Here is a 13,361-nt window from a genome sequence, read left to right as displayed (position 1 = left end):
TAAAATTAGACAGACGGAGAAGTCACAGACAGATAAAGTTCATACTAGTGATAAGATTATTAGGACAGACGATACCGATAAAGTCGAAGATGGAATTACTACTGACACATATAAGTCTAGAGCAGGAAGGAAGGTGACATGGAAGAAGAAAAACGAATACTTTTATTTTTAAACAAAGAACAGATTTAATAATTGTATATAAGTTACTTAACCTCGTTAATTGGAGGGGGACTTTTGTAGCGAGCTGCTACTACTACGAGACTAGGCTGTATTCTCACCTTAGTTCTCTCTTTCTCCCTACTCTTTTCTCTTTTCCTTCCTTTCTTCTTATACATCATCAGAGGTTCCAGCCAATGAAAAGCGAGAATGGTTTACGTGGGACATTCGAGTGAAGGAAACGTCCTTACTTCCACGGCGACTAGAGACAGAACACACGCCTCACTCCTCAGCTCCCGTTAGGTAGCCAAGAGGAGCATTGAACATTAATACAGACTTTACAAAATGCACTGTCTTTCTTTGTAACCCGAGTTTCGGGAAAACACACATATATATTGGATATATAAAACCTCATGAATTCATAACAAAGTCGCGTTACACGTCCTCATTTTTATAAGAAGACAATGTCTTCTTTTACCAGTATTTCTTTCTATTTCAGCGCTCCAGTTCTCCCTGTTATCGGAGGCGCCCCGAAGTGGGAGCCTACCGAAATGGTGACTTCTAATTAGTACCTATGTTTATGTACCTATTTACTATGCCTCCCCACGGGACAGAGTTAGACACCAGGGTCGTTTTTTTAACGTGGAGAAAAGGTACAAAAATAAAAATTGTCTCAGTCGTGAAGGATTTCTCTTCCACCGAAAGAGAACAAGAAAATGAAGTGCAGCATCTGAAGAACAGATGGTGTTTATTTGCTCCCCCACTGAGCAAATTAGGCACAAGGCCGTTTTTAATGTGAGGTAAAAACCAGCTCCCCTAAAAGTAGGCAAAAAGGGGGCACTCTGGTTACCAAAAATAATAATTGTCCCAGTATAGAGGGTTTCCCCTCCATTGACTGGTACAAATTATCTTAAGTGCAGCATCTGAAGAACAGATACTACACTTTGATCTTGACCAAAAGGCCAAGAATACCATAATCAAAATATATATTCATATAAAAGAATGTAAGACTATTGAGATAATAAAAATTGTAAATCCAAAATCAACCTTAAAAAAATTCGTTTTGATTTTATTATTTGAATTGATAGAGGGTGAACTTTATGTTTGGCGCTTTTTTTTTTTTTTTAATGTATGGAGGCTTGTAAAGAACATTATTTTTAAATACGTGCGTCAACAGTAGACGTTTAAATTAATTTTGTTTTATTAACTCTAGTTTGTGTAGTTCGTTAATAAAAATATATTTGTTTTATAAAAGGTAAGTTTTATATTATTTTTTATCCATAGCAACCCCCCCCCCCAAAAAAAAACGTAACTCCATTAACAATTATAACGCGAACACTTATCCATAGAAATTAACACAAACACACGAAATGATGACGTCACTATTAAAACGTGTACTACTGACGTTTTACACATCGCCGTGGAAGTACCTATTGTACTGAATAGTTAAATTTCCGTCCTTGGAAACAAACTGATTATAAAGAGGTGAAAAATTATCGAAACAAATAAATCGATTTCCCTATCGTTGTCGTTAAATTCGATTACAGATCAGCTTGCTTTGACAAAAACTTTCAAATATACCCCCTCCCCCCTAGCCCGGTATTTGTAGCCTGGTACAAGTAAACCAAGACTTCAAATAAAAAAGTTGATTATTAGGAGTATTCGGGTCTGTTTCAAATAAATATCACATTTGAAACTATCGCCGGCAAGTTGTTCTTGGATTAATATCATTTTCCCATATTTTGCCTACAAATTCACTGGTCGCCTTTTTTAACATTGTTGTTTACGGTCTCGTTTTCGAAAACAAGTTAACCCGGTTTCGTTTTCGATTTTCTAAAAAAAAATAAAAATAAATAAAGGAGCTTCTACAGAATTGGGACGAGATTCAGTTGTCAATAAATGGAGTTTCATATAAAAAAAAAAACAGAAAACAATGGTTTCTATTGATTTTTGTCAATTCTAATAAGTTACAATGGTAGTTTTCAAATTATGCAGTCGAAATTACCTGAATATTTCTGAATTATTAAACAAAACAACTTTAATAGTGTTAGCAAGCGAAAAATTGCCGCCATTTTGTTTAAACGAAACGGATAATTACCTCTCTTTTGAACTCTCCCGATCGTTTTTATCAAATTCTATTTAATAAATAATTTTCTACTTTATCGATTTTCGTAATTTTTGGATATAATCATCTTAAAAATACGAGGAATACGTAGATACCATTGTTTCATATGAAATTCAGTATTACGATTTTCGAAATTTCGTCCCAATTCTGTAGAAGTGCCAAATTAAATTAAAATGGGGAAAAAAAAAGGCAGATTTGAACCCCGCCTCCTAAAAAAGCGAGAAATAAAAATGATTCCCTCCTCCACCATCTATAAAAACAAAACTTTCCCTGTGCGGACGACGGGTCGGGACTCTCCAATGGCGACCTCTCCTCCCTCACATAAATAAGGTTTTGGAAATTCGAAAACGAAACCGGGTTGACTTGTTTTTGTTTTTTTTTGTTTGTTTTTGGTGTTTTTTTTTAAAAAAAAAAGATCAAAGTGTAGTATCTGTTCTTTAGATGATACAGTTGCTACAGTGCTACACTTCAATTTCTTGTTCTCTCTCAGTGGAGGAAAAACTTTTTCACGACTGAGATAAGTTTTATCTTTGTTCCTTTTAACTCCACATTAAAAAACGACCCTGGTGTCTAACTCTGTCCGGTGGTGGTGGTGGTGGTGGTGGGGTGGAGGGTCATTGTAAATAGGAACTCTAACGAATTCACTGAAATGTTTTGACCTCATACAATTCACATCTACTATCGCACCGCACCGGGTTTTGCATACGAGATGTGAATCTAAATTGATCAATGTTGTTGCTGTGGTATATCACGTGCAACTTCCTATTTACTTGCCTCTCCATGAGAGAAGAGTTAGACACACACTTAGCTTTTTAATGTGGGGAAAATCCAGCTCCCCGAAATGGGGTACTCTAGATAGGAACAAATACTAAAATTGTTTCAGTCATGAAAGATTTCTCCTTCACTGACCAAGAGCAGAAAAAGCAAAGTGTAGTATCAGAACAGAGATTTTTATCATTTATTTTCTGCAAATGTAAAATTATAAATGTTAAACAAAAAATAAACAATTAGGCACAAGGCCAACTCAAAAAGTGAGAAGGGGGGTGTAGTCATCCTTGTCACTGTATCTTTTTACTTGTTTAATGGGCATCCCTACCTAAATTCTCATGCGCAACAATCACTTCAGGGGCTGACCTACTGTTCCCAAATCAAATTGATTTTTTTTTTTATTATATAACAGAAAAGATTGATCGTTTTTATTTATAAATAAACAAATTCAACAAGAGTAGGAAAAGATTTTATTGGTGGAGAAAAAAAAAAAAACAGTTGTGGGTAAGGCCCTCTCAAACAAAGAATGGGGAGGGGGCAACTTTGAGTTCTCTGTTGGGGGACCATTCACTCGGTTAGCTAAGAGAAGCAAGATTTACCTTACTGGGACTGGGGTCCAGCAAGACTAGGAGCCATGTGCACAATGGCTAGACAGGAAACACATACTTCAACTTGACTCATCTTTGCACTCACAATGTTATATTTTGGGTTTCATTAAAAGAGTCTTATTATAAGTGATGCTTAGAAAGAGTCTTAGAGAGAGATGTTGTGAGAGACTTAGAGAGATTGTTCATTCCGTGTTCGTGTTATGAAGATTCATATTTATATTAAAACTGTGAAAATCAATAACATTTACATTAAGTATAAATTCACAATATTGTTTAAAACACATTTTCAAAAAGAAAATACCTTGATACATTTAAACATTTTGCAACAAAACAAAAAAAAACATCGTTACATTATGCATTTCAAAAGTCCGTTGTCACAAAACAAAAATTTATCCCTTTTTCAAAGACCAGAACAATTAAATCATACTAAAAAAAGCCGAAAATTATCACAGTGCATAAATTTGATTTCATTCTGCATCTTTCTTTTTTCTATAGTGTATTTTATTTTATTTATTCATTTATTTTAAATTTCCCCTTAATCCATCATCTTTCTTTTTTCTATAGTGTATTTTATTTTATTTATTCATTTATTTTAAAATTTCCCCTTAATCCATCATCTTTCGACAGGAAATGCATACATCAACTTGAATCATCTTCGCACTCACAAGCTTGCTGCCTTAATCCACCATTTTTCGAAAGTCGTGGGATGTAATTCTGATCTTGATCTTTCATTGGGGTTTAAATAACGCAGCCAGATCCTGAACTGCCCAAGATTCAACCCCACGCTTCTCATTCAGTCTCCACGCCCACACAACCATTCTGGCTATCGCCAGAACCGCAAGAACCCCATTTGTTTCTCTCCATTCCACAGCAGCCTGGCATTGTGCACAACCAGGGACATGTTCAACAGATAAGGATTCTCGGGATCGATGCAAGCTGTCACCTCGTTGACATATATCCAGTACTGATGGAGTTCATTGCAAATGAAAAAAACGTGCTCCGGTCTTTTTTCTGCTGAGGTCCTACAGCAGAGGCACTCAGGCGAACTCATTAGTTCGGCACTGTGTCGTATGGCATTGAGGGACAGTCACCAGGCCAGGAAGAATTTGGAATAGTTCATTATTCCCAAACTTGGCACCCAGTTTCATCGGGAGCAGATCTGCTCTTTTGTCAACCACAGAAACTGGACGAGCGGGTCAGCGGTGACTCCCTTGACTAATTCCTTATATAGTTACTTTCTCAAAGCCCATGAAAGATCGCTGGACTTAGATAGCCTCTTGAGCACGGCTTGGCATTCTCTGAGGAACTGTGTGTCACACCATGGCCTTCAACGATACTACACTGATTTTAACCTGAAGGCCAGAAGTTATCCTGGATTGTCTGTTCGGGACTTATAAGGCAATGCAAGACAAGTTACAGATGATTTGCTAAGATCTTGGCCAAAATCCTTCACTTTGTTTAATATTGTTAAGGGCTGGAAATTACCTATGTCATCCCTACCATTTTTATTCTTTTGCAGAAATTTAATGACCTCCACATCTGGTAAAATACAAAGGAATGGACACGTTCTTAAACCGGAAGTTGTTTATTACAGTCAATAAGCGAATAAAATGAGTGTAAGGTACCACTCGTACCCAGCTGCATCAATCACGAACTGTGCCATTGTCAGACTGAGTTTTCTTGTTAAAGAGATCCTGAAAATGAAATTAGAGAAGTAAATTTTCTTGCGTTTGGTAACAGTTATTTTTTGGGTACTTGTACAGTTTAGTCAAGACATTAAAAAATGAAAATATCGAAAAAAAAAGTTTAAATTGTATGTATCCGTCATGGGATGAAGTACTCTGGAAAAAATTTCACTTAATTTCATCAATTAGTTTGTGTTTTTTTTCACAGAAAAAATACATAAAAAATAATACAAATACAAAAAAAACCCAAAAAACCCTAAAAACAAAAGAACACAAAATAAAAACATCAACAACAACAAAAAAAAATATATATTCATAACAAACTAGTATAAAACATATATATATATATGTTTTATTATATATATATATAATATAATAAAAAGAGATAAAATAAGGTCTAATACAGTTATCTCCCCTCTCACAATATAGGTCACATGAATTTTCACTGCGATACTATTATTGTAAAGAATGAAAACCCTTCTCCGCATAATAACAATAATACAACAATAATAATAAATTATACAATATTATATAAAATATATATATATCTGCGATCCTGACATTTTTCTGCAGTCCTGTCTTCTCTTCCGCCATCTTGAATATACTTTTATTTTCTATTTTGGAAAGGGGAGGTCCCTCTCTCCCAAAATTAATCAAAGTTCCATACCACCAACGGACTTTACATACACCGGACATACCAGGAACTTGGTTGCAAAATAATTATACATCGAGGTGAGGAATGATAGACGAATAAACAGTTAAACATTTCTCTACTCAAACATAACCGGCTACTTGTTGTTTTTGTTTTTCTTTTCTTTACTCTCATGATTCTAGTCTTTCTTCGTATTGTTTTTGACTTTTAAAACTTCCATATATTCCTTTATCAACAATGCTTCAAGCAAACTACTACCTACTCTTATATATATATATATATATATATATATATAGATTTCTCTCTACTTTTCTCTTTTTTCTTTCTTTCTTTGAATATCTATTTTAAAAGTGTTATCCGCTCTTATTTAGATTTTTAGTTTTAAAGTAACTAATCTATTAGTGTCAGCTTAAACTCTTTTACACAAATATAACACAATAAAATCATAGCTAACTCTCTAAACTACAACAAAAATTATGAAAACACAATTTTTCTAATAAACTTATAAACTCAATTGTATTTCTCACAGACTTGAAATTGCGAATAAGAGTATTTACCTGAGAAAAAGCAAAATCCCACCTCCTAAGTGTTCAGGTCCTAAATGCCAGAAAGCCTTCTACTCTTAATAGTTTGTTCCCTCATGTCACATTTGGCTTTGGTGAGAAAGCAAATAAATACTAATAGTTTCTTCCCTTAAAATGCTAAACTTTGGAAGTCCCTCCCTTTTTCTTGCTTCCCTGACTGTACTAGCATGCACATGTTTAAATTGAATGTAAACAGAAATCTTGCTGCTCAACTTATGAAAACACAAACTACAAAAAAAAAAAAAATTAATTTTTATTACACACATATACAAAAATATGGTTTCTATTTTCTTTCTCTTAAGTGAAACTGAAATGCAACTTGCAAGGTTTTTACTTCTATCTTAAGCAAAAACATTTTTTTTCAATAGCAAAATCAAAACGCAACTCATGCAGTGGCAATTGTCATTTTGCTCAAAATGATCCTGTATTTTTTTTTATTAAAAATATGTAAATATTAAAATGAATGGAACAAAACATTGTATTTTGCTTGTTTTTGAAGTTAAACATGAAAAACATTTTAGTTTTTAAACTCCACTGCGTAGTAAATTCCAACAGGAATGCTTTTCATGAGGGATTATCATATAAGTAAAACTGGTTTTAGGTTTACTGTAATGGTTAATTAGGAATGAAATAAAAACGTTTGTCTTGAATAAGATTCACACTAGGTGTCATACCAACGCTGACAAAAGAATTCAATCAATACATAAAGATGTTTTTTTTACTTTTAACACACACAGACAAGAGAGACCGTCTGTATTTTAACTCCTCTCCTAACTGCATTCTCAGCAATTACGGCCATCCATAGTTGTTGTTGCTTACCACGTTTTGGCCAAGTAAGCCTTTGGCTGGTTTTGGGTAGGATTGAAACCGCTATCTTCAAACAATTCTCACCTGGAACCATAGAGATTCAACATCTCTTTCCACTGCAGCATGGGCCCCAAAGGGCGATCAAAGTTGGATTTTATGGTCTTATAAATCTATGTTTATTCATTATCTGGTTTGGTCCTTACCGAATGGTATATATATTATTTTAGTTAGAATTCATTTATTGAGATGAGTTTTATTTATTAATTTATTTTTATTGTGGACCATTATCCTCATCTTTTTTAGTTGTTGTTTCACAATGTTTTGACCAACTATTCCTCTGGTGGTAACCGTGACAGGATAGAAACTCTGAATCTCTTAACTGCATCCTCATCAATTATATAGTTGGCTGAAACATCACGAAACAACAACTAAAAAGATAAGGATAATAGTTCGCAATAAATAAATGAATAAAGAAAGATTGGAATGTTTATTGAGATGATTATTATTTATTAATTTATTTTATTGCGGACCATCATCTTCATCTTTTCTTAGTTGTTGTTTCATGACGTTTCGGCCAACTATTTGTCAGGTGGTAACCAGAACGGGATAGGAACTCCGAATCTCCCAACTGCATTCTCAGCAATTACTGCCATCCATAGTTGTTGTCGTCGTCTCATCACGTTTGGGCCAACAACAACTAAGAAAAGATGAGGATAATAGTCCGCAATAAAATGAATAAATAATACTCATCTCAATGATGAATTCCAACTAAATAATATGTCTGTCTTTTATTTACATCTGGACATGAAGAGAAGCAGAACAAGCCAACTTACTTGTTTCCATATAGATCAAAGATAGGTAACTCTAAGTTACTCAAAAAAAAGCCTACATGATTGAAAAGTAACACATCATCACAAACCTATACATGAACAATGGGAAGCAACTCCTCACATGGTCCGCGGGAGACAACTGTTACAGTGTTTACTATTAAAATCTGATTCACACTGATAGTTTCCGTGATGTGCCCTAGTGTGGCTGGTTTGAATGCAGATAACAGCATGTGTAACACTTTCTTGTGTGGCATCCGTCAATCGAAACGACTATGGATCAGCGCCGCATTAAGATGTTGCCTGTATGCATCCTTTTGTGTGACTGTAGAGACCAATTCTTGATTTGCATAGTCTGCTACAGCCTTGACATACGAAGGTTGTTATGCAATTTGCCGCTTCGTCCGGCTGTTCCGCCTGTACACTCGCTCTTCTCCTAGCTCTCTTTGCAGCGTTTTCAACATGGAGGGTCCTCTCGCTGATGATAATCCCCTGGCGTATCATTTTCCTCCAGGCAGTTCTGTCAGCTGCAGAGGCTTCCCATGTATTCCTGTCCACCGAGAAAGCCTTCATGTCACGCTTGCAGACATCCCTGTAGCGAAGATGGCTGGTTTGAATGCAGATAACAGCATGTGTAACACTTTAATCTATCAATAAAATTGTACTTTTTTTTTTTTGTAAAGTAAAAAATCAAAAAACGTTTCAGTTCTCAGAGGAGATCTTATTTAGGCCTCAAATACTATGTAAATCAGAAATATTAGTCTAGGTTTTCTTGTAGAAAAAAGTGTTACCATGCCAACCATTCTAAAAAAAAAAAATTATATAGAAAGATCTTAGACACTTGACGATCGTATCTCATCGGCATTCAAGTTTTCTTTTCTTTTACTTCAGTTATATTTTAAGAGATTGAAATAGTAGAGTTTGGAAATCCATTCCTGTTTCCTACTTCCCTGACTCTACTGACATGCAAAAAATTAAATGTAATGTTAACAGAAATTATGCTTAACTTAGGTAAACACAGGCTTTCTAATAAAAATGATTCCAACTTACAAGAATATTATGAAATATTACACTTCTTCCATGCAAAAATAGGTGTTCTGTATTATATCACTTTTAAGGAAGAAAATAAAAAAAGGTTCAGCTACAGGCAATCATCTATAATAGAAATCTCACCTGTCTGTTTAAATGTATGTATGTATGTATGTTTGTATGTCTCACAAAACTATTGGACGGATTTTCATGAGATTAGTATCATTTTGAAGCTCGACCCTTTGCACGACAAATATCAAAAACCTTCACTCTTAACGGAGCACTTATCTACAGGGAGGGATTGCTTTTTTGCCAATATTTATAGAAATCTCACCTGTCTGTTTAAATGTATGTATGTATGTTTGTATGTCTCACAAAACTATTGGACGGATTTTCACAAGATTGGTATCATTTTGAAGCTCGACCCTTTGCACGACAAATATCAAAAACCTTCACTTATCTACAGGAAGGGATTGCTTTTTTGCCAATATTTTCGAAAGTCATCCCCCTCTTTTTGATTGTCTAGCCTTAATTTAAACCTTTGTCACTTCCGGTTTGGCAATGGGCGCAACAGCAAACACATCACGTTTTCTTTTTTCATGTTCTTTTCTTCCTTCGCAGTATGGGTTCGAGCCTGCCTGTCTACTACCACTTTTTTTTTTTTTTGCTCAACACACACCTCCAAAAAGCCGGGCACCCAGCCTAGTCTATAAGATAAATCTCACCTGCCTGTTTAAATGTATGTACGCATATTTGTATGTCTGCCTAAAACTTTAAATACAGGCGACGGATTTTCATGAGATCGATATCATTTTGAAGCTCAACATCTCAGATGAGGAATGTCAAAAAAATGACTAAAATGACTAAAAGCATTAACTACTTCACTCCTAACTGGCCAGTTTTCCACAAGGAGGGATATTTTTTTGCGAGCTATTTTTGCAAGTCATCATATCGGTTGGATTAACTTTGCCTAGTTTTAACGTTCCAAACTTCCGGTCATGTCATGGAGTTGCGATAAGACATCAGATTTTCTTTCAGTTTCTTTTCCGCCTTCGCACCACGGGTTTGAGCCTACTACCATTTATTTTTTGGTCAACACACACCTCTAAACACCCAGCTAAGTTAAGAATAAAAACTAACTGGCCACTAATCCATAAAATTCACAAAACTTACTGCATATTATTCATTTTTTTATTACTGCTACATTTCATATTTAATTTTTCTACAGATGATCCAGCAGGAATATTTACACACTACATCGTGTGGAAATATTCCTGCTGGATTTATTATATTTATTTTATACTTGTTTATTTTATGTCCGTTAGTTTTAAAAGATCGAGGACCTCCCTTCTGGAGCTAACACTTGATTCCATTAAATTTATATCTGAGGGCTCTACAGAGAGACCTTAAACACTCTAGGATAGCGTCTAATAGGCATTCAAGTTTTCTTTTTGTTTTATTTTACTTCAGTAGACGTTCTCAGAAATCAAGTGGTCCACTACTTTGGGCTAACACTTGAACTCTATATGAGATACATAGATATTCGAATTTGCCATTTAAGTTCTTTATCTCTCAAACACTGAGTTAGTAAAGACATTGAGAACATAATTTTCCTCTCCCCAATTAACCATTTTCATACGTTGTAGTATATCTTTCGTTTTGGTCTCTTGATCTTACTGGATTCCAGGACAAGGATTTATCTAGTCTGGTGGAGTATCCAGATTCGTGCTATTACTTGAGGTAATATCACTTGGAGAAGGTGCATCATTTTAACCAACCAAGTTAATATAAGTCAGCCATAGTGAGGAGATCTTGTGTGCAGCAAATGCTAAGTGATTTTGAATATTTGGTCAAGGTTTACTTCTATGGAAAAAGTATCCTCATTCCAGGTTGTTCTGGCAAACTCCTGTACAGAGAGACCTTAGACACTTGTGGATAGTGTCTAGTAGACATTCAAGTTCCCTTTTTTTTATTTTACTTTTGTTAGTTTGAAGAGATCAAGGGGCTCTTTCCTGGGGCTAACACTTGATTCTATTATAGTTTAAATTTATATCCGAGGGCTCTTTTAAGAATATACACTGTTCCCTTTATGGCTGCTATCTGTATTTCCTTATAGCTTGGTTTTCCAGGGATTGCTTCTAAGTATTTTTGAAGGTTCTTTTTTATTAGGCCAGTTGCTCCTGTCACAACTGGTATAATGTTTATTTCTTTCAGAGACCATGTTTTTAGATCATTTTTAGGTCCTGATATTTTGTTATCTTTTCCCATTCTGCTCTAGTGAAAATGCTGAACCACATACTTCGCAAGAATAAAGTTTTCTCTATTTTCTTACAGCTTTGTCTTTAAGGGATTGCTTCTAAGTATTTCTGAAATTTCTTTTTTATTAAACCAGTTGCTCCCGTCACAACCGGTATTACGTTTATTTCTTTTAGAGACCATGTAATTTTTTTATCATATTTTTAGGTCCTGATATTTTGTTATCTTTTCTAGTTCAGCTCTATTCGGGCCAAAATCATTTGGAACTGTGACGTCGATAATGAGTGCAGTTCTTTCGGACTTGTTCCATATTACTATATCTGGCTTGATAGCCTCGTCTTTTATGTATCTGCCCGCCTGTATATCTTTGTTGTATAAAATAGACCGCTCGGCAAATCGAAGATATATATATACCTATATATATATATATATATATATATATATATATATATATATATCAAGAGTTTGTGTGTGTAAATGAAAAATGACAACAACTGCTACATTATGTAGCGAGACTTTGTGGACACCCTGCATATATATATATATATATATATATATTGCCAAGTCATTATTTAAGCACATTTGATTGAACACAAGAGTTATTCTTTTTACCGATTTTTCTGGATATCTTTTCAATTCGCCGAGCTGACTTTTTTTATTTTAGTCAGCATGTTGTACAAAATGGTGTCCAAAAGAAAAAGAAAAATGACAACAACAGCTCCTAATGATAATCGGATGCACTGATAGAAAACGCTTGAGTAGAATATGGCTGAACAACAACTTTTGGGTGCCATTTTTTAAATAAAATACACGGCTCGGCAAATCGAAGATATATATATATATATGTATATATATATATATCACGAGTTTGTGTGTGGCTATGTATTCTTACAAACCATAGACTATTCTTCATAGACACCAAAGCTGGATGCTCATTAAAAATCGATGTCAGAGGAAAGGCGAGATGTGGCAGCGGGAGAGTTTTAAGCTGGTGTCAAGAAAGGGAGAAAGAAAAAAACAGTAATAAACAACTTATGCTAAAAAAAAAATGCCAACCCAGATTTTTATTTATTTCTTTCCAGTCATGAATTGCTACAATAAAGTGTAACGCCATGTAGCATTACATATGTACATGTGTTAAAGTTGTCGTCTGGCCGTAGTTATGATGGGTTGTTTCTTTGTTGAACCCAGTTCTATTGATATCTGGTATAATATTGATTTAGTTAAGGAACCACATCATTTTTTAAATCATTTCTTTAGTTCCTGCCATTTTGTTATTTTTTCCTGCTCAGCTCTATTTAGGCCATAGTAATTTGAGACAGTGACATTAATAATGAGTGCAGTTCTTTTGGGCTTGTTCCATATTACAATATCTGGTGTGATGGCTTTGTCTTTTAGATATGTGCCCGCCTGTATGTCTTTGTCATAGAACACGGTCACTTTTCCATTTGATGTTATTGGTGGTGGTTCATGTTCCCAGATGTTTGTCGATCTGTCAAGTTGCATCTCTCCACAGGTCTTCCAATGGAGGTACTTACATACTTTGTTGTGATGGGCAGTGTAAAGGCCATCCGCTAATAAGATTGGGCATGCAGACATTAGGTGGCTTGGGCTCTCAATTGCTGAGTGGCAAATAAGATTGTCATAGAACACTTTTCCATTTGATGTTATCGATGGTGGTTCATGTTCCCAGATGTTTGATGACTTGTCCCCAGATGTTGTGTCTATTTTTTCTTCTTCCGATAATGTCCAGGTATTAAATCTTCTAAGCCCCTCATCCCCGATTTGCAATAAAATATAACTTATTTGTTGTTCCGTTTTTATTTTTTAAGAATAAAATACAGTTGCATTTGTTGTTTGAAAA

General features: G+C 34.8%; 1 protein-coding gene across 1 annotated transcript in view; it reads right to left on the bottom strand.

Moving 5' to 3' along the window:
• Positions 1-10,684: 10,684 nt before the first annotated feature.
• Positions 10,685-13,361, bottom strand: part of LOC145271197 (uncharacterized) — a 12,249-nt gene continuing 9,572 nt past the window's right edge. Inside the window, exon 2 of the mRNA XM_080126725.1 lies at positions 10,685-13,361. This exon is cut by the window's right edge and continues 2,292 nt beyond it. The gene's annotated coding sequence lies outside the window, so the exon portion shown is untranslated.

Source organism: Euprymna scolopes, chromosome 46, assembly GCF_053919585.1.
Source record: "Euprymna scolopes isolate OS-2025 chromosome 46, ASM5391958v1, whole genome shotgun sequence".
Taxonomy (NCBI): domain Eukaryota; kingdom Metazoa; phylum Mollusca; class Cephalopoda; order Sepiida; family Sepiolidae; genus Euprymna; species Euprymna scolopes.
The sequence above is the reverse complement of the archived record's forward strand: the minus strand, read 5'-3'. Positions and strand labels throughout refer to the sequence as shown.